The sequence below is a fragment of the Aythya ferina genome (genome assembly GCF_964211825.1).
Source record: "Aythya ferina genome assembly, chromosome: 1".
NCBI classification, from domain to species: Eukaryota; Metazoa; Chordata; class Aves; order Anseriformes; family Anatidae; genus Aythya; species Aythya ferina.
Window position 1 is genome coordinate 174,791,857 of NC_140296.1, and position 22,880 is coordinate 174,814,736.

Below are 22,880 nucleotides of genomic sequence, written 5' to 3' on the forward strand. Positions count from 1 at the left end.
CTTGTGTGTGAGTTGGCAATCTTGTGCTAGACAAAGGATTTTTTTCATGGATTTATTTAACTAGTTCAGTATTATACACTATCCTTGTTTAGGTGCTTGCTAATTTGGACATTTTTCCCTCTTAGGAAACTTCAACTAACCATTTTGGTCTAACAACACCACACTTCTCTGGCAATAAAAAGTGTTATAAACAGATATATATATTTTTTAATATAGCTGAATTACTATCAATAGTTAAAACAGGTGTAAGTGAGGTTAATAGGAGCTACTATGACATGCACAGCAAAGACCGCAGTCTAGCACAGCCTCTGTAATTGATAAAGCAGTTCAGAATCCAATGAGGGTCTGGAAGGATGAGAGTTATGGAAGGGAGACAAGCTGAGTTGGTCAGTTAGTCGTTGGCTCACCACTGCTGCCTTAAAGAAACTGCCAGTTTTGTGAGGGTATATTTGTAAGTAGAAACTAAAAATTCTGACTTCTTCTTTCTGAATAGTCACCTTATCTTCCTGGTTTGTACTGTATGAGGAAGGCCATGAATGCATGAGACCAAGTTGGGAAGAGATGAGTTAGTATCAAAAACACCTACACTTGTTAATGAAGCATGAAATAAAACTACATGTTGTAGCAAAAGAAAATTAATGCTTGACCATGAAAGTTTCTGTTGCATAACTTGGAATTACAGTTTTAGTTATTATGAATCCAATATAGTATATCACTTTTATAATTACATTGCTTCACTAATCTGACTTTTTAGTATATCTGGTGTCGTATACAGGGCCTGTAGCACTACATACCACTAAGCCTGCCCAATTTTAAAAAGAACACTTTAACTAATTTTTATGATTAAACCAAAGTCTGTTTTGTTTGAAATCCCACATACTGAAATTATAGCCTCAAAGTAAAATAATTCTAACAGTTTCAGCTAAAATAGTCCAGCCATTCATTAAGAAAGAGAACTGCTTTGCCTAGCAGTGTAGAGAAGGAGACCAGAGACTGAAGAGAAAGCTGGAAGTTGCTGGGTGAGGACATGGTGAAACTTTTAGATGACTCTAATGTGACGACTGAGACTTGCAGGAAGAGACAGACTGGAACAGAATTGAAGCGAGGAATGGACTCTTCTGGAAAGAGAATTTGAAATGAGATGTGGAAAAACAATTCCTTCTGAAAAAAAACTCACAAACTAAAATGAATACAGCAAATAGGTATTAATAGACTGTGACAAAGAATCTTGGGAGCAAATTAGGAAGTGCTACAGAAAGAGCAAAAACTTTTACATTTGGTAGTGATGGGCTGGAGAAGAAATCAAACTAGGATAAGGATAGGAAAGCAACCACTCAGAAGCAAATCTGGAGAAAATGGTCAATGAAGGTCACATACCCCTAACCCATACCACATACCTCTATATTTTAAAGGGAACCTTAATATTAACAGCAAACACCTGTGCAAACATCTGAAGTCTACTTGGACACGTCTCCTGAAACTTGTAACTAGTATTCTAATGTACAGACTTTTGTTGCATAATATTGACATATTATTGTCAATATACACTCTCTTCCTCCCCCCCGCCCCCCATTTATTTTTTAATGCAAGAACATAAATATTGGACTCCAAAGAAGAGGTTTCTCAGGTTAGAGAGGGAATTCTTAGAGGAGGAAGAAATCTTTACACACAGATGATGTCTAATGCCTGATTTCCTGCACACTCTAGACCTTTCTTGAACAGCAATTATTAATTTCCATATATGCTTTAACTATCATATGAGAATTCATGCAAACTGATCTTCACATATATCCTGCGAGATGGGAGGGGGAGGAGGGGAAGGAGGCGCAATAGAGTCCTCACAGCATAGACAAAGTTGATAAGCATAAAAGCTTAAAGATGAAAATACCCACTGGATCTGAGATGTTTAAGAACTGGCTTTCAGAGCACAAGCTCTTTTTATAGCACTCCTACTTACAATAATCTCCACTCCACAATCTGCCTTATGTTTTGGCTGGGGCATCAAAAGTCCCCCATGGCCCCATTTTTTGTCTATCTCACTGCACAAAACACAGTGCAGCCCCTACCAGAACTGGAAACATGAGTGCACATGTCCTCCATGACAGAAAAGGGAAAAATTGTTCCCAAGCCCCTGGAGTCTGACCCAAAAGTCACACATATCATTTCCTTCCCTCATCTTCATAGCTCTCTCTGCAGCTTCTTCACTCTCTACAAGTTCTCTGACTTCTCTGTTCCTGAAATATTAGCAGCTACAGGTCACTCCAAGACAGTGTTACCTGTGTGTTCTCCCCACCTCCTGACTTTTCCTTCCAAAGGGTTTGTAAGATGCACAGAGCAATGCGTGTGAAGTGTGAACATGCTCACTATGCTTGGCAGAACCTCACGCCCCCCAGCCAATGCCAAGTTCCTTGTCAAACACTTGAATCAACATCTAGGCATCCAAAAGACACCACTCCTAAGATTATTCCACAATTTTCTCAGCAATACACAGTTATATATATTATGTGCAGAGGATTGAGTCTGAGCAGGTATAAAGAACTGTCATATCCAGAAAACTTACAGAACTTTGAAAATATCTGAAAAACTTCTGAAAATGTTTCTGAAAAACTTACTGAGCTTTGAAAATATCTGCTTACTGTGCATGAAAACACCCACAGAGAAGAGCATTTGATTTAAATTATGTGCATTTGTTTTCCCTAATGACTTTTCTTCTCTTATTCTTCTAATAAATATTCACCAAGCAATAATGGTAAGTGCACCAGGGCCCAGACCACCCCCATGCATGTGATGTTATTACCCTTGAAAATCAGGGGTCTTTTGTCTTCTCCTTTACCAGCCAGACCATGCTGTAAACCAGTATGAACCCACGAAGCACAAACTCAATCTGGGCTCTGTGTCATGCACATTAGGGGGTGCCTGAAAACTCTTGTTCCATTTTGTTTCTTGTCAATCTCTGTTTTCAAAAAGATAACTCCTATAGCCCTAAACCTGCATTAAACAAGATTATTATGACTGGAGGCTGAAAATTCACGCTCAGTGACCTGAGTCAGGTTGTTATTGCTTCTTTCAACTGTGAGTGCCTTCTGTGCTAGCAGAACTTTTTACCAGGGGTACAATGATATAAACATGCAGAGACAGTGAGTAAATGTTTCTGAAATTACAAGAATGTTTTATTGTGTTCCCAGTCATAAAATGGCTCCAGCAATTAATGACTGTGTTTGCATTATTTGGACAGATTTTGCAGGAAATGGATAATTCTTGCTTTAATATTTCTTTGCATTGTTTTTGATTAGGTCCAGGAAGGTCATTAATTCAGTTTAGCCAATTAAATTCAGAGGAATGGCATCTTTACTCCCCAAATGAGAGTAATTACATTGCTGCAGCACTGGCTGTGGGCTCCCCTGTTAATAAAACCCCAGAAAATGCAGTCACAAAGTCCTTGCTGATTATACAATACTTGGGAATCCAGTGATTTATACACACAGCTTTTTTTAAAGGAGGGGGAGTTGTAAAGAGCAGGGTGTTCACCAGCATAAAGATAACAGAGAAACACATATTGACTCTGTTTTGCTTTGGCTGATGTTAGGGAAGAAAGAAAGGAAGAAAGGAAGGAAGAAAGAAATGAAGAAAGAAAGGAAGGAAGAAAGAAAGAGCAAAAAAAATGCAACATCAACAACAACAAAAAAACACACTAGAAATAACAAAATCTACAGACTTGCCCCTTGCATCAGTGCAGCATGAGCAAAACTAGGCTCAGGGTTAGCCATCGGAATGACTTCAGGCAAAAGCTGAAAGCCAGAGAAAACACAAGTGACCATTTCATTTATTATTTCTGCACAACTTCACTGTTTCTTTTGTTTGACTGCTGTCTTTCCCCTTCTTTGCTCAGGATAAATTGGGAAATCCACCAAAAACAAACAAACCAACAAAAAATAGAAATGATCACAGAAGGAAAAGGCAGCTGCAAGAATACAATTCAACCAATGTAAATACACCAGAAGGAAAAGAATTCAAAGAGTGTATTAGAAATTATGACATGGATTCAGTGACAATGTGATTTATCATTTGGAGCATTTCACCACTGCAGCTGAGAGTCCTTAACTGAATGAATTGCAAGTGTTTGGGTTCAGTATCTATTACCATTTCTGTGGGAAAGGAGATCATCTGAAAATGGGCTTAGTTAGTTCACAGCTGATATTTTCAGTGGTATAAAAATAGCCAGTGTGGAGGAAGAGAGCAAGGAGAGTGGTGAAAAGCAGGGACTCGTGGGTGTGAGCCTGAAGGGCTGGTGGAGAAGCTGCTCTCTCTGCTGCAGCAACCTCTTTCCAAGGTGAGCATATGCTATGCAGCCTCCAGAAAAGCAAACAGTTTGTGGGAGGCGGTTTTTAAGTCAGATTAAAAGAAACTTTAACCAGCTTCCCCCATCAGCAGTATGGTGCACAACCTTCCCATTGCATTGGTCTATGTACTTAAAGGACCCTCAATGAATCACTGCCTAAGGCTAAGAGAAGGTGCAGGCTCTGCATGAGGCTTTAGCAGGTTGGGTTAGATGGAAGTGAAGTCTCTAGATGACCTGTCTTTAAAGTGTAACGTGGATATACCAGAGTTATACTCAGGATTCATCTTTTTCAAATTCTTTACTGGGCTACATGTATGTAGCTACTGATGCTCTGTGTAGCCAGGTTAGTGTTGCCTTGAGTTCATCTAAATGTCCTACCATCTCATCTCTCTCATAGTGTGGATACATTCTTTGTCAGTTACGATTTCTGTTTTGTTTCTAAGAGGATTTATTTGGGAAAGTAGAGCTTTTGGAAATCATCACTATCTAGTAAGAGAAATCTCGTTTCACTTTATCTTCTCTCACGCTTCAAGGGACTTTAATCCTTCAGCTTGCCTTGAAAGCTTTGGAGATTTCATGGTAAGACAGAGAGAATGGTTTCAAAAAAGTAACTGGGTTGCAGAAGTGACCGTCCAGATTATGGGGCTAAACCAGAACTCAAGAGACAGAAGAGAAGTTGATACTTTGAAATGAAATGGTATTATACTGCTTACTGATCTTAGTTTAAGGAAATAACACTTCCTGAGACAATAACGTACTTGATAAAAGCTGCATTTAAGTCCTTTAAAATGACTAAGTCTTTGAGAATAGACCCATGTATCTCTGGCGAGTGCAGATATCACTGCATAAGGCAAAGCTGGTGGTAGAGCTTGGATCAAATTTCTAACATTTTTAATGTTGTGAAATACGTGCTCTGCCTGGTGATGAATTGGTCCCCATCCACATCTGAGCTGGTGGTCTAGACTTCCTTTTGAGAGAAAAATAATATTAATATCATATTCTGTCATATTATTAGTCTCACCCCAAAGATGACATCTGAAGTGGGTCAGCTGAATCAACCCCTAGAAGTGGAAGCAAGCATTTGTATTACAGGTGTCTCAAGTGAGGTGAAATGAATCTGTCTGTCTTTCCTGGGCTGTATGGTAGAAGACAGGAGATATTTTTTCAAGAGGAAATCAATTCCTACTTTATTTCTAATTTCTGTAGTTCTGCTGAACAATAGTACAGTTTCCTGTACCGTCTCTTTGAGATTATTGTCTGTCTAAGCAGTAGGATCTTAATTCTCTAGAGTGTTCAGATCTCAGATGTTCTTGAAATATTTTCTTCAAGAAGCATGAAACAGTTTATCTTGAACAATTTCTCATTGAATTCTTAATGGTGGTCCATATTAACAAGTCTATTCACACTATCAGCTTTTCTGTGACAAGAGAAAACTGAAGAAAATTAGATGCCCTCTTCCAAAGGAAGATAAAGTGCAGACAATCAATCCAATCAAGTGCAGACAGAGGGGCTATGTCTTGTCACCAGATCTTGAGCCCTGGGATGAAGGATATATATACTGTAATAGGTCATGCTGAGGGTGAAGTAGGGTGGTTACAGCCCCTCCGAACTTTCCCTTCTCCCCATCCAATAAATCCATACCTGCTTTACTCTTATCAATAGGAATTCAAGCTGTATGAGAACTGATATCAACATACAATATGCTATTTATCAATTGCAGTGGGAGAAATATTCCTTCCTTCTGGGGAAGAATAACTTCTGTCACCCACTTGTCTTTATATGCAACCTATTCACCCCATATTCATACAAATGAAGTACCAGCCAACCTATTTAAAGTTCCAAGATGTGTCGTTGCAGCACTCTCCTACCTATCACCCAACTGAATGCAGTGATTACAATCTGATATGAAACATTATAAATTTACACAGGATAAGCTTGCACAAAAATACTAACATTACACACAGATTTTTAATCAGTTCGGGGTCATTTTCCAAGGCACATACTTTCTTTTCTCACATGCCGCATTTGTATGACTTAGAAACCTAAGCAGGTAGAAAGTGGACACAAACAGTGGATAATTGTATAGACACTTAGCTGTCAGACAGAAGATCTAAGATGCAAAACTCTGGACATTTGGGAGATACTGTGATGTGGTTTTCTCAGTATTTTTAGAAACAAGTGTACAGCGTGTAGAATATATAGTTGAAGATGAAACAAAACTCTGCTTTCCTGAAGAAAATAGAAATCATGTAGAATGTTAACTAAATTGTTCTTGCTGCTTTTTTTTTTTTTTTTTTTTTTTTTTTTTTTTTTTTTTGTGAAGGAAAAAAGAGCTTTTTTCCTGCTCTCCTAAAAATAAAAGATTGATGAAAATGATGCATGACATGCACATCAGGAAAATGCACCCTGACATTTTTGCACAGAATATGCATTACATGTTGACAGATTTTTGCTATAAAACTGACAGTTTTGGTGCAAGCTGTTCTTACCGTGACTATAGGGAATAGATAGCAAAAGGAAAAAGTGTAATTTACACTGTGCACACATGAAGTGAACCTGACAGACTACAAGGTGGCTCAGTTGTTCCATGTAAAGGTGCCATAAGGTATCTAAAACTTGTTTCCTTGCCCTTTGTGACACAACATCCCTAAATGTGGTGCTTGTAATCTGGTGTACTGATTACAGAACAATCATGGGTCTCCTTATAGATTTTCACAGGTATTTAAAAAGTACTGGTGTGAATCAGTGACTTGAAGTCCTTGTGAGATTACATCTCTTCCCCCCAAACATTTATAGAGCAAGACCAAATTTCCTTTAAAAATGTACATGAAACAAGACTGTTTATGTATGAAAGGATTAACAAAGGTGACCATGGTATGTCTGCACAGTTCTAAAGACTTTTTACAAGAAATAAAAATGGTAGCAGTCCTTGTAGCAAATTAAACATTTAGCTGCGCAGAATGTATGTATATTAATTTTAAATGAGTACACCCCCAAAAATCTTTCTTGTTGTGTAAGGGTTATCATCAAAGCTATAATGTATTCAAACTCAATACAAAATGTCATTTTACTAATAAATTCCTTATGCATTGAAATTTGAAAAAAAAAAAAAAAGGAAAGATCTTTAATAAGCAATGATTAAATATGCAAATGAAATCCTTACAGACTTTTTTTTTTTTTGAGAAATATACCTTTTAGAAACTTCTCTGCAGAGAAATCTTACTTCTTTCTCATCTTATTTTTCTTCTCCGCCTCTTCTATTTTTAATGATGGATTGCTGTACAGTAGGCTGAACACTACACAGTTTCAGTCTTCCCTATTTAGATTAATCTAGGGAGAACATTAGATTTCTAATCTTGGGCAGTATCACTGCCACTCTCCCGTTGCTTGAGGGCTTACCTCCTGTCACCTCAAGCTAAATCTTTCTCATTTATTCACATGAACCATTAACTTTCCTGAAACTCCCAAAATAAATAAGACTAGCAGGATACGGCTCCATATTTATTTCAGTGACACCTTTCTTCACTGTAAGTGCTATGCAGAATGACACTAGGGTTCTGCTCTTCACACCCACTATTTTCTAGGAGAGCAACTTGATTTTTGTCTTACAGTGTGAGCTGTTTAGTAAAGTTGTAAGAAATGAGTGAGTTAGGCATAGCCTCTAAACCTGATTCAGTTTTGAGGTATTCTTGTTCTCCTTGGCCCTGGATTACCAGTTTTGCTCGGTACCCACTGAGGCTCACTTTCTTGACTTCTAGGTGCCTGTTCTAGAGGTTTGGCTCTTCTCTAGATGTCTCTCAATGGTCCATGTTTGGAAAGACAATACTTGTAGAGCTAGTCTGATGAAATACTGAGATCAAGGCTACAGTTTTAAAGCTCACCTTGGAGGTGAATGAATATGATCATTCCATTGGGAAATGGCTGCACACCAGCTAGTGTCAGAAACCAAACCAACAACTGGAGTTCACCTACATCCTTTGCTTGCTCATCGTCCTGAGTGCAGGAAATGGGTCCTGGAACTACATAGGAGAAAGCTGGGATTAGAATAAACAAATAAACAAATAAATAAATAAATAAATGCACCCGTCGCAGCCTGTGATAATCAAGACCTCAATATTTTGGGTATTTATATTATAAATTAACATTTATCTGGACCCTGAGCTGTATGTGTCTTTTTCTAATACAGCGGTCTTCTTGCACTTAGGTAGCCCAGCAGGCCCCTGGCCCAACATGCTGTCTTGAACAGCAGTGCAGAAAGAAGTGATGTGCCTGTCATTACATCTGGCCACCTTTCACTTTCCACCTTTAAAGACCCTAAGTCCAAATAGGAAAGGTAGCTACTGCATGATGGAAGGCAAAAATGGGGGAGAAAGAAACTCTGGGCCAAGGACTGGTGGAGAGTCCTGGCATCTCATCAGGTTGCTTTGTGTAATACCAAAGCAGTGGTTGTCCACTTTCTTTAAACAGCCCATATGGTGTCTGCCTTCCTCTCCTTGATAAAAGGGGCACAGTGCACGTTGAATCTCCTCATGCTCTCTCTCCCTCTCTGTCTCACCCTGCTGGAGCCACAGTGCCAGGTCTTCCACATTGCTGCCACCTCTGCACCTCCCTTGCCATCAGAAACAGCTTGGGCAGAGGAGGGAGGAGGTGGGGAGGTCAGCAGCTGGCCCAGCGTGTACAAGAAGAGATTTACACTGGCCAAATGCATCCCCCGACTTTTGCCTTTCCTTTACACATCTAGTCACTGTGCAGTGCTGCCTCTAGTTAAAGAGGCAGAAGCAGTGCCAGAAAAGCTGCTGCTGCCTGTCCCCATCTCCACATTCAGTGTCAGGATGTCTCACTGCCAGGGAGCCCCTCTGCCAGGGAGGCTGCTGCTAGCTTCCTACAAGCAACAGCAGTGGGAATGAAAATCCTCTCTATCTCCATCTATTCTCTCAGTCTATCCCTCTCCCACAGGACATGGTACAATTTGGGGCAGCTGAATCTTCAGATCTGCCATCTGCTTCCCATAGAGCTGCAAGAAATGTATGAAAGAGACTACTGCTGGTCAAAACCACAGATGACAGATGAGTACAAGACAGAAATATGCTGAGCCATCCAAAAGACAAGTTTCTCGCCTAAAAACAGAATGCAATAATGATCCCGAAGGAAGCAAGGCCATATAGTAAGCTGTTCAAAAATGATATTCGGAATGATATTGAATTGTGGGTAATTCTGAGGGGAGAGCAAGACCATTCCACACTATTCTGAGCTCACCCATTACAGTAATTTCACCTTGGCTACCTTCTCTCCGTGGTTGCTTTCCCATATCATGACACACAGAGAGCAGAGCTATCATGTCACATGGGCTAGTATCCAAAAGCATCTTCAATGTGCTACTGATTTTTTGCAGAGCAATCTATCATGAATGTAAGCCAGAAGGAGGGAGGAAGAAGTAGGAGTGGAAGGGAGGGAAAGAAGTGATGCTCATTGTCATGGAAACACTTCCCCACTGTATCGTGGGCCAGCACTTATAGACTTGGATTACAAAACAGCATGAAAGACCCAAAGAATCCATCAGCAGTGGTACATGTGACCCAGTGTGTAGTGGACAGGATATTTGCAGTTTAGCTACCATTGTGCAGCTACTTGTACATCGCAATCAATAAACTTCTTCAGCCCAGTACTCCAAGACACTTGCAGTAACCTGGATACTCCACTACTGATGAAGACATATGTAGGATATCTGCAGACAGCAAAATCTGCTGTGGGGTTGTTCTGCATTCTAACAGTTGATTCTAAGTAATACATTTTCTGACCTTGAGCTCTGCATTTATTTTTGAAGAAGCTTGAGAATCAGTTTCAAATTATTGGAGGAATAGTTGTAATCTCCATTTTCTTCCAAGTGCATTGCTTTCAATTCCCATCTATCCTTTCAGACACCTCCTCTATTAAATGGTCACAGAAGATGAATAACAGTGGTGTGAATTCTTCAAAATTGCATTACATATTATTCTGCTCCTTGTTAATGTTCTGTGTTGTTTTATTTACGATAACCTTGTGAACAGTAAGATGAAATGGCATCCACATGGTCTCCACATCTAGCAAAAAAAACTACACAAATGTATTAACATCCAAGGATGGGGAAAAAAAAAAAAAAAAACACATAAGAAAGCAAGGAAGAAAGGAGAGAAAGTACTTTCCAAAATTCAGTCAGAAATTAAATGAGGGCTGTTACTGCTATGTGTTTGGATAAGCTCCTTCTTAGTTGCCAAGGTTTTAAAGATCTAATTGTGTAGTTCATTTAATTGTCAGAAGTTCACATGTGCCTCTTGTAACACCTACCGTATGCTAATGTGTCTTTTTCTAATGGATTTTACACAGAGTTACTTAATATACTCAAAAATGAACACTGTGGTTTTTCATTGCCTTTACTGGCTCCGAATATAGCGTATCACAGAGAGTTTTGAGATCAAGGGAGGAAAGGTTTTTTTCTTCTACTATGTAGTAGAAAGTTGCTTTGTGGATTGGACCATTGCAGCAGGATGACATGGTTCTCGTCACTTATCCAAAGTATCTTAACAGTATGGTAAACATTCCCTACTTACGGACCACATAGTAGGTGATTAAACAGTTTTCTACATCACTGCATCTGTAATAAGTCCATTGCAGATGAAACTATGTTCTGTACCTTTTTTCTAGCTGCCTGAGAAGGTAACTTTCAGGTTATGAAGTCTGCTTCACCTTATGGTTCCCGGGGGCCCTGGCAGCAGGACATGTGCAGTTTTAATGTAAGAACTGTAACTCTTCAAGTCTGTTTTGTGCGTGGGTTCCCCCTTCCTTTCCCAGAGCACACAGGCATCAGGCTGGCGCAGCCTCCACTTCTCTCTGTATTTAGCACAGTGTTACCACCAGACTCAGAGCTCAAAAACCATGTCTCAGACTCCAAAACTCTTGACATCCCTTACATCGTGATTAAAAAAAAAAATAAATTCATTTCAGGTATCTCATTTTCTTTTAAGCTTCAGAGTGTTTAGGTGCATCTGAGTCGTATTTTTTGGCTTTTATCTATGAACATGAATGACGAACATGTTTCTTTTTTTCCTTTTAATTTTTCCTTAATGAAAGCCAATAGTCTCACGCAGTTGCTTTCTGCTTTCTGTGTCCTTCAGAAAAACAGCAAACGTCCCAAGATTCAAAGTAAAATATGAGTGCTGCTGAGATAGCCGTGAAAATTTCTCCATTTTAGGCTTTTATGGGGAAATTGCTTAATCATGAAGGGCAAGAAAAGGTGTTAGCAAGTCATGCAGGGCTTTATGGTGGGAATAAAAGGTACAGGAACAGAAGCATTCTGATGAACAGAAGGCACAAAGTAGAAAATATGTTTCTGTCAGAGCCATCTGTTGTGGATCTCCCCAGGCTCAGCTGTGGATACGGGTGGAGATCTTTGTGAGATGATGGAAGAATTATGTGTTGGTAGAGTTCACAGGAGTTTTTAACTTGTATAGATCAGAAAGTTATGCTACCAGCAAGTGCAAAATCCTGGTATTCGTGGATGTGGAGATCTGCATTTTCTGCTTTAGGGTCACTACATCATCCAGAGATGATCCTGCTTTCCACACAGATCCTTACAGAGTTACAGAGGAAACTGGCTGACAAAGATCATCTTAGATCAGGGGATTAAAATCAATTAAAATTGGTCTGTAACTGAGGTTTTAGATTCACTATGGCCATTTGGGTATGTGCATGAAGCAAGGCTCGATGGAGAGAGGAGCTCAAGAATTTTAAGGTGAAGGAGGCTTGGATGTAATTTAAGTCAGAATGTGTTACTTCATGGTTTGTCTATGTATTCCAGGTGCAAGGGGAAAACGGTAGGAAAGGTATCTTGACCCACCTGGCAAAAAGTAAACACTCCACAGAAAGTGTTTAAGAGTGAGAAGAAACCTGCTACTAATGGGAAAGGAACTGACCATTAAGAGATCTGTGTCTTTAAGGTCATAAAAGGCAGAGATAAACAGAATATGTTCAAAAGCCCCACTGAGCTGCACCACTGGAAGAAAGCCAAAATAAATAGCAGGAGATACTGTATCTTCTAAAATAAAATGAGAACATGGAGACAACTGCTGACTGACAGATGGAAATAGGAGGTTAACCCAGGTTTGGCTACACCAGTCCAGTTCCCAGCATCTTAGGACTGTAGGGCAGTGAATGTAGCTCTCATACAGCCCTTCCACCCAGCACTGCTTGGCAGCTCAAAAGGCCTCATCCAGTTTCTTGCTGTTTTTAGTGAAAAACTGAAGCTTCATTGCCCACTCGGAAATCTGTGAAAGTGGGTCCTGGTCTGGGCAGCCAGCGAGTCACACTTCCCCGCTCCCAGACCGTGAGCTAGGACTTAAGCAAACAGAAATTTCATCATAGGGCTTAAATATGTTGAGAGGGGAGACCTGAGCAACCTTCCATGAGGGGGGCAGATGCTTCAGGTGATTTACTGGCCGTGACCCCGACCACATTTCCCCCACTGCTGGGTGTCCGTGAGGTGAGTAGTGCTTGCTGGCTGCAGGCTGGTGCATGAAATGGGGCAATGAGGGAGCTGCTGGGGAGCTGCACTTTCCTGCTCCATAGAGAACAGTGCAGCTGCAGTGGGTGCAGGAGACGGGCCCTGTGCATTGCTCCTGCTCTTTATTTTAGAGATGAGCCTCTCCTCTCTGCTCTCTGTACTCACCCTGCTCCTGGCACAGGCTGGCCTTCACTCCTGCCTTTCACGGGCACCCTCCTCCAGTAAGCCAGCACTGAGTTGTTTTGGAAGAGCTGCAAGGACAGCCAGGACCTGCATGGATCCCTTGCCAGTGCAGGGAGATTTTCTGAATGCTCATTTCCCTTCATTAAGAGTCTCTCAAGGTCTTTAAAAGAAATGCCTCCAACACTACTGAACATGCGTGCTTGTTAAATCTATTTAAGATTTAGTGGAAAAAAAGTAGGACTTGGCCCACCGATGAACATTACTGCTCTCCATCCTGACACCTCACTTGCTCAGTAGCTCCTCTTCTCCCCAGAAGGTGCTGGCACAGTACTTGTCTTCTGCTGGCACCTCTCCTCCTCTATCCTCAGGGAGAAATATGCTGTCTCATAGCATGAGCAAAAGTAAAAAAAAAAAAAAAGAGTGGAGAAGAGATATGTAGGTAATCACAGCTCAGTTGCATTTGGTTCTGTATGAACCATAGAAAAGATTTTAGAGAATAAATAAGGATGAAAAAGCAAATATGTGATTTTAAATTAGGAAAAAGCAAAAACGTGGGATGGAATCTATCCAGATTTAAGGAAAGTGTTGAGACAGGGTGTGCCTTACAGGAAATAATGTTTCAGCAAAAGATGACAGGGGATTAATTCTGATATTGTAGAGCAGAGGAGGTTGCTGGACTACACGAGCAGGGGAATAGCTGTGGTCCTGGTGTGGGCAGCTATGGGCCCAGGCTGGCTGGGTGCTTCCCTTACTGACCTTGGTGCAATAGCTAGAGGTGCACATACAATATCTGGGAATGACACAAAGCTGGTACGTATGTACGGCTAATACAGACCAAGGAAGGCCTGATTATTATGCAGGAAAAATCAGATGACCTTGTGGAACAGCAGAATAGAAACAACATGAAATTTAATAATCCAAAGTGCAAAATCATGCCCTTGAAGACTAATCACCGGAACTTTGGCTATAGGAAGGGAGTTCATGAACTGGAGGAAGGAGGGATGAATTAACTGACAATAGGATGGCCATGCCTCCTCCCCTCCCTCCCCACCCCCTGCTGTATGTCTGAGCAAACAGCAGATGACATTCTCACATGGACCTAGTGGGAATCTGCAGCAGAGACAGGAATTCGTAGCAGGGTGAAGGGTCTGGGGCTCAGACCATATGCATTTCTGCTCACCTGTGTTCAAAGGACACTTAAATCACAAATGCAGAGAAAGGCAAGTGTGTAGAGTTGGGAAAGGTCGGACAGGGCAGCAGTGATTACTGTTTCCATGCTGTGTGCCCTTTGCTCCCCTCCCTCCCCAGAAGCTTCCCTGCACTTAGAGGATTTGCTGCTCTGCATTTACATTGATTGCCCTTATTGAGTTAATCCTGTCCTCGAAGGGATATTCCAGTCACCTGAACAGGAGAGGAGTGAATTCCCTTTTCCACTGATGTATAACTTCATTGTGGGGGAAGAGGGAATGTTTACCTTCCTTTGATTCATCAGAGGCTGGATGAAGTAAGACAGTAAGGACAAGCATGCAGAGCCTCTTGTAGTCCTGAGACATCAGCCTGTGCCCATCAGCTGGGTCCTTTTCACCTGCTCAGGGCTGAACTGACCCACGGGGCTGAGCAGGAGTGCTGGAGATGCCAGCAGGTGTGCTGGAGATGCCAGCAGCATCCACGTTGTGGAGTTGGGTCCCCACAAGGTTACCATCCAGATGCTCTTCTCTCACAACCCCGTCGCTGAAGTCTCTGTTGGGCTTTGCTGAGTTAATCCTCATTTACATCCACACAAGGAAAAAAGGCCATCCAGCTCAATGTAATCTCTTTGCTGCACCCCTGGCCTCACATGCACACCAGGCTTGCATTTCCCTCCTCTTCCTTCTTCCTTTCATGTTTTTGGGACCTGTCTGGGGTCAGAAAAAGGAAGTCAAATGCTTCAGTGGGTTGGCCAACATGAATTTTCAGCCAAACCCCTCCCACCAGCACTGTAATCTGTAAAAAAAACCTGTCTTGCAATGAGGACAGGCTGTTCATTTTCCTCTGCGCACGGTTTGGCTCGCCCCGTGTAAGCAGAGGCTATCTTTAGAGTGTTGTCGGTCTTTTTTATGAAGAAATATAAAAGCTCCCGCAGCAGGAGTCCTCTGGCTCTGAGACTGGGTGAAGGAATGGGGCTGTGACAGACTGCCTAGCTGGCCCCGCTGCTCAGAGCCATCTGCTTGCCAAGATTTCTCAGATATTAGGAGAGAGGCAGACACTGCCCTTCACAGCGGTGGTATGTCACCGTGTGAATCCAGCACTGCTTGGAGATTATGAAGGATTCGGATAAAATGAAGCTCCGACGATTTAAATATATGAACAGAAGACACTTTGTGCTTTCTGCTATTTTAAAATAATACATCTCCTCGTAAATAAACACCAAAATGTAGAAACTTTCCCCTCACAAATGCAAGCCAGAAGGGTTCTTCCATAATTCGTTCAGAGCCCATTAACGAGCATAAGCAGTTTAAGCAGTTTGTTTTATAGCCTTATCTCTGCAGTTGCTTATGCCGAACATCATTTCCTTTCCTGTTGCTAGCTTTGCAACAAGTCCCAAGAGTTATTTACAGACACCTTCATTTTATCTAATTTAACAGCTTTGTGCTGTCAGCAGTTTTGCCATCTCATTGTATTCCCTCTATTCCTGGTCATTAATAAATGGATGGAGCCAGAGAAAGAGTGAAATTAATCCTGGCGGTGATCCTCCGGTACAGTCCCCGGGGCATCACACCCTTGCCACCTTTCCATCGCAATCATCTGCCATTCATCCCTATCCTTTTCTCTCCCTTTAACCTGTAACAAAGAACTTATCTCCTACCCCTGGGTTACTGAGTTTCCTTAAAAGCCTCATGTGAATGATGTTATCAAATGTCTCTGTAAACATATATTGCCTGTTTCTCTTTTATTCAATGTTTTGTTAACTCTTTGTAACATTTGAACCAGTTAGGAAAGCTTGGTTCATTCTCTCTTACATCAATTTATCTTTGCTGACTTGCAATTTATTCATCCCATTTTTTTTTTTTTTTCCTTTCCCTCCTACATATCACCTGTAGATGTTTTATAACTATCTTAAAAGATTTTCTCAACTATTTTCCCCATTAATGAATTGAGATTCTCTAGTTTTCAGTTCCTGGGGTCAGCCTTAAGAGCTATTTTAAAGATTGCTACAGTGCTGGCCATTTTCCAGCTATCCATCAGAGTGGCTGTTTTAATGATGAATTACGTATCGCTAATGATAAATTATGGTAGGCTGGAATTGTGCTTCATTCTTAGGATTTCCTCAGAATCTCTGATGAATTCCATTTGGTACTGTGAATTATTGGAACATATATTTCTAGAGTTGTACCAGTGGTATTTTTAATATTTTTCATCCAAAAGTGCTTTAACATTGTTACATGTAATTTCAGAGTAAAGATTCACCCCCATCTCCTCTTTCTGACACTCAAATAAATCATTTACCTTCACTGCAATCTTTTCTCACCCTGTGTTTTTTTCCTTTACACTTAGCAGCTCTAGTACACCCATAATACTCATCTTCCTGTATGTATCATTTCTTATTATTTGTGGTTGTGTTTGACTGTTGTGTACTTTCTGAGCTTCCTCTTACTGTGTGAGCTGTATCTTGCCTGCCAAATGTTCCATTTGATTTGTGTTGCTTTAAATAAGTATCCATTCCTGAAAGACACTTTGAGGAACAAAATTAATTCTTGAACTTTAATTATCCTGTACCTTCCATTTTTTCTTTGTTCTGAACTGTGGAGATCTACTAAAGCACAGGTTATAAATAGTTTCCATCCTAAGGTTATAGATCATTTTTTCCTTTTTTTTTTTTTTTTTTTTTTTTTTTCTGGAAGAAAAATTCAGCTTTAAATGCTAATATCTTGCATATACCTTGAATTACTAAGCCAGAATGCGATTCTATTTATCCGTACTTGCAATTCTACCAGCTACAAGGGAAATACTCATGTAAATAGGGGTATTGTAATTATTATCATCTTAATTATTGTGTTTGGAACCACCCTTTCTGAACCGAACCATGTTGTCACTAAGCTAGTGAACTCTATGAGACATATTATTTCTTCATGCTTAATCATTTTGATCCACAGGTATGTGGAGTGATTGCAGTGCTGAATTTGTTTCTCCACAACCTAAAATTCATGTGCTAGCAGGGTTGTTCCAGTCAGTTCCTCCTACACAACTGGATTTCCTATCAGCAGTTTAAGTGGCACACTTTTAACTCCTACCTTTTCCACAAAAAAAAAAAAAAAAAAAAAAAAAAAAAAAAAAAAGATTGGTATTTACTTCCAAGCAAAGTTACTTATTCACAGTCACTTCATTTCTTCCCAACTTGGTACTAACCCTACCCTCCTGTATCTCTGTGCCTTTCTGTTACTTACACACCTGTGATTTACCATGCCTGGCTTCTGAATCCTCCTCCCCATCCAAGAAAAAAACACCGACATAATTGGATATTTAATTTATTTCTCAGCATTGCACTGTTAGAATTTAAAGTGAAGATGATAAGAAATTCCCAGCTTCTAGCTTTGTTTTTCCATTAAAGTTTAAGTACTGAAGCTGCTGAGAGTCACCTGTCCCCATTAACAGTCCCATAGCCAAGCAGGTATGTTAAAATATGGGATCTCTCGCTTCACATGCGCTTGAATAAGCAATGAATAGAACCACAAGTGATGTTCATGTGAAATGTCTAGTGCTCAGACTTTTGAAAAACAGACCACTTAGATTAGGACTAATCAAGCATTTTATGGTGAAATAATCTTCTGCTAGAAATAACTCAAGAGTTGGGTGCTCACTAGTAATAGAGATAAACCAGAACAAAACATACGCTGTAATCAGATGAAGCAGGCACTCAGACCTGGTCCTCCTAGTTCTAAGTGCAATTTTACTATTAGAGGGACAAAGAGTGGTATCTAAAACAAGTCAGAATTTGTCTGTAAATGCTAATTTTCAAGAAATATGAGCCCAAGTCTTCCTCTGTCTTTTGTTTGTTCAAAAAAAAGAAAAAAAAAGGCAATAATGGACCTTATTTAGTATCATGTTCAGTAATAATTTAGCTGATGGAGATTTTTTAAACCTTGTGGCTTAAAAAAAATTAAAAAAAAAAAAAAGATAAATCATACACATTTTAAAATGTATCATATACATTTACACTCTAGAATTGCTGATTTATTGTATTACCAGCCAGTTGGTTCTAGCTATTAGGATTTGAGTGTTTTTTTTTTTTTTTTTTTTTTTTTTTTTTTTTTTTTTTTTCCATATCTGTAGGACTAACCCAAGGAAGCATGTGCATACCTTCTTTATGCTGATGCATGACAGGAGCTCTCCCTTCCTCTGCAGGAAGAGCTGGTAAGACCTGCGTTGGGCATGTATAGACTGTAGAGTGGGCAGGGTTTGGAAATGCCCAGACTTTGCCATGCCTTGGGTCCAAATGTCATCCAGCACATCCCAACACCACAACATCTGGGCTACCAAATCTGTACAAATGTCCCAGCAGGGGAAGCAAATACTGCTTAGGTGTCTGCACTAAAGCCTAGCTGGGCCCCTCACCACCCAGACCCATCCCTTTCCTCTACATTTTTTACTCCAGGCAGTAGAAATCCAAGGTCATTTAAGAATTGGAGTTCAAGATGTGTTAGTGCTGCCACACAATGCTACACTACTTAAAGGCCTTCTTAATTATCTGATAGACTGAGAGAATCATTGAAGCTATTCCAGTTTTCCCAATAAATATGCCTTTGGGTATGAAGACTGTACAGATGAGTTTTGAAAATCTATTATTTGTCAGGCAGTGTAAGAAATCCTGTGATACTTTCTCTCCTGATACTGCAGAAGTAATTAGACTATACTAGAAACTGTTACACATGTACCTTTGAGGTCACAAGCACATTTTAAACATTTCCTCCCTCTCTCTACAATGCAAGAACCAATATCTGGCTTTGTTCTGCTGAATGAAATGAGTATATGACAAGTATTAATGTTCTGTCCCCACTCATGGCACACCAGACATTTGAAATTGTCTGTGTTGGATTTGGGGAATATGTTGATACAGCAGCTTGTGAGCATGGTAGGAAAGCAGAGCCTTTCACCACAGGTTTCTGCCATTCTTCCTGAGGGAGTGGGATCCAGGGATGGGGTATAGATCCTTATCAGCATCTGCTGTCAAATGAGGATTTGCTTTGATTTGATGCTCAGCTACTGGATTTTGTTTTCCCTTTATTTTCTACAGGAGGGAGTCTTCTACTGCCAGAAATCCTCTCTCCACTCTGGTACTTGCAGATGGATTTACCACGTTACATCACATTGTGGAAGGAGAACAAAAAATTGCTCTGAGCCTCTTTTACTGACTCTCACTCCAGCCAGTGCCTGGCTCCAGCGAGGGCTGTGCAGATTTTTCCTGTACTGCAAAAAAAAGGAACATAGCAAATTAAGGTCTTTACATGCCAGTTTTGTTATCATAAACACTTGTGGTGGATACGCTGATACATTTTTAATAGGGGGTAATATTTCAGATGGCAAGAGGATCAAAGCACAGAGCACACTTAGGTCAAAGTAATTTAACTCTAGTCTTGCCTAATTGTTATTGTGACCCTGACTGGCAGAACTGAGATAATTAAAGCCTGATCATGAACTATCCTCTTATCCTCATTACAGTTCCACACACCAAATACCATGCCAGAACTCCTAGCTGACATTTTCTCCAAGAAGACATTTTTAGGCATCATAATGTGTGAAGGCTGCCAGCAGGGCAGTCTATCACTTCTACCTCACATCAAAAGGATGTGCACCCTGTTGGAGGAAAAAAGTAAAGCTAGTATAAGAAACAAAGCTCTAGCAAGGAAGGTTAATGTGTGCACCTTGCAACTCAGAAGATCAAGGTTCAAAACTGGGAAAAAGAGAATGCAGCCTGCACCTCCAGCCTTTTTTTTCTTGCCCCTGAATCAAACAAGAATCTTTGGGAAAACTTCTGAAAAATACTTTCATCTCTGCCCCTCATAAATGCAATTGGCCTCCGTTCCTCTTCCTGGGCTCAGATGCACACAGCCTTAGCTCTAACCTTGTAATTGCCACCACTCTTTCCATGTGCTGCTTTTCCACTTCTGACTGCACCTTTCGCATTGCCAATGCTGAAATGTCAGGTGCAAGACATGAAATGTACTTGAGTGAAGATGGCATAAAAAAACGTGAAGAGATGAAACTTTAAGAGGTGTAAAGCGTGTTCCTTAAATAGCAAGATCCTTTGTTTCACAGCTCTATTTCCTGATGGTAAGCAATTTTTGAAATTACAAGCGGGGCAATATCAAATTGGTATGAAACATTCATGACTGTATCTAAAATCAGTGATGTATCTTCAGCCGATGCATGTTTGAGAAGATTGCCAGGGCTTTTTAATGGGGCTGGTGCTGTCATGGTCGAGCATACAGCTTACTCGGTTTGACAATCTCTGCTGGGCCTCAGCCAAGTGCTGTATTTAAATCCCAAGTTCTCCACAGCTTCCCTGGTCAGAAACACAGAGTGCATTTTTGAGATGGGAAACCTGCATTATGTGGGACATGGATACAGAAACCACTTCTGAGATGTCAGAGGCTGTAAGACTGGCAAACTGCAAAAAGAAGATGAGCAAAGGGGTGTACATGCATATACATTTGTGTCTGAGGAAGGGAGAAGGAGGGGGAGCATGTGTGCAAGAGAAAGCTGCTAAAGGACAGAGAGCACTTGGGGAATCGGGAAGAAAAGACTGCAAGGAGGGAGCTCTGAGGAGGCTGAGGACGTAGCAGAAGTAAATTTCCTGATTTATAGGTACTAATACATAGAAGTCTGTATAGGTTGGAGGGAGAGAGTGCTGCAGGAGAAGTTCACAGGTCAGGAGGCTGGCAAGAAAAAAAATCGAATAAACACCTGAGGTCTATTGCAGAACAGCACCCGAGGTTTGCTCCTCACTGCTGAAGTCCCCATTTAGAAAACAAGTGCAGATGAGTTTAGTGGTCTCACCTTGGTACATCCTGGTACTTGAGGCACCACACAACTGGATGGATTTTGCACGCAATAGTTTTCATTGAAGAAAAGTCTGGATCGTAATGATGTAACGGTGCAGATACAAGTCCCCATTGAAGGGTGTCAAGAGGAACTGCTGCAGAGTAATTTGCCTGTTTTCCCTGTTGGTAGCTAATAAAACCCCTCATCCCCAGCAATATCAAATTTACTCCAATTAAAAATCTGCTTCTCTATGACAACAGACTATTTCTCCTCGTTCCACTTCAAAAAGTATTAATTATGTAACATCATGTTTTACAAATATTTTTTTTCTTCCATATAAATGCGGCATTAAAGTACTATAACGTCGAGTAAACAACTGTGTTTTGCAGTATAAGGAAGTTTGTTTTCTATACTCTGAGAAAGAAGTTGCATCAGTGTTGTGTAAGTAGGTCAGTGACAATTCTTTATGTATTTCTTAAATTCACATGGACTCTCCAGGTTCCGGCATAGGAATGCAGGGCTAAAGCTACTGTGAATAAAATATTCATGTTTTTCTTTAAAAATAAATAGACCCAGATAAGCTGCAGTAAGAGAGGTAATGCTTTCCCAGGGCAGGATTGTCATCGGCACACTTTAAGAGCTTTACTTCCTTCAGTTTATTAGCATATAATTAATATTAGTATAATTAATATGAGATTCCCTTTGCAATGAAATCATTCATGAATTTGGGACTTGCAACACATGCCTTAACTTTCCATTTGTCATAAAAATTGTTGTGAATATCAGCCATTAGTCAGAAGACCTACTTTTTTTTTTTTTTTAGATTTAGTAGGGGTTTTGGTGGGAAGGAGTCAACACCATTATACCCATTTCACATGAAAATCTCACTGCAGTTGGAACATTTATGTCCAGAAGACTTCTATAAGCCAGCTGTATTACAGAACTTGTGTTACACAGTGTGCTCCCACCTGTGTTCCCAAAGGAAGGAAGGAAGGAAGAAAGGAAGGAAGGAAGGAAAGAAAGAAGGAAGAAAGAAAGGAAGGAAGGAGATATGTCAAAGACATCTAGGTTCTGGAGAGCCTTGAAACCTGCTGAGAGCCTTACAAGTTAATATCTGGAATAGACTGCTTTAGTGAGAGACCTGCCTTAATATAGAAAGCTCTGGATTATTGTGCTTTCACCACTACATTATTCTTATGTAGATGCTCTACCATTTTCTTAGGTCTGTCACCCTTTGCTATGCATGGGATAGATTATGGTGAGCCTCGGTGTGACACATATGTAGATCTCCTGGCTAAAAGATACGGTTTTCATCAAAGGGAAGAGCCAACTAAAGTTTTAGCTACATATTTGAAAGATCTAATCATCAATATCATGTTCCTCCTGTTGGTAGAAAGTCTCTTTCTGCTGTTCACTGAGTTGTTGGTTAGCTGAATTATGTCACTACTGACATCTCACACACAAACACACCTCTGTGTATGTCTATAATGTCTGCCCTGGGCTCCATGTAGAGAACGGGGAGCAGACAAAGCAGGTTAGATGGCAATTTGAGTGATTTTTCATGTATGTGACACAACGATGAGTGGCCACTCCCTGGGGATCTCTTGAGAGAGAAATGGGTTATCACAGGGGCGGGCTCCACCTGATTTACACTCTTACGCCTCTGTGGCAGCTCCAGCTGATGGAAATTGTTGGTGACTGCCTGCATACACAAGAATTAAATGTAGGTGTTTGCCCCTCTTGTTTTGTTCACTTCCACATCTGACTCAGCTGCCTGTGAGGTTCATTATGCACCATTATTGC

General features: G+C 40.5%; 1 long non-coding RNA gene across 1 annotated transcript; it reads left to right on the forward strand.

The window, feature by feature from the left end:
- Window positions 1-4,245: 4,245 nt before the first annotated feature.
- LOC311424846 lies at window positions 4,246-20,214 on the forward strand. The gene is made up of 3 exons (XR_014686210.1): window positions 4,246-4,330; window positions 18,369-18,449; window positions 19,330-20,214. It is a non-coding gene; the product is annotated as an uncharacterized lncRNA (long non-coding RNA).
- The last annotated feature ends 2,666 nt before the right edge of the window (window positions 20,215-22,880 follow it).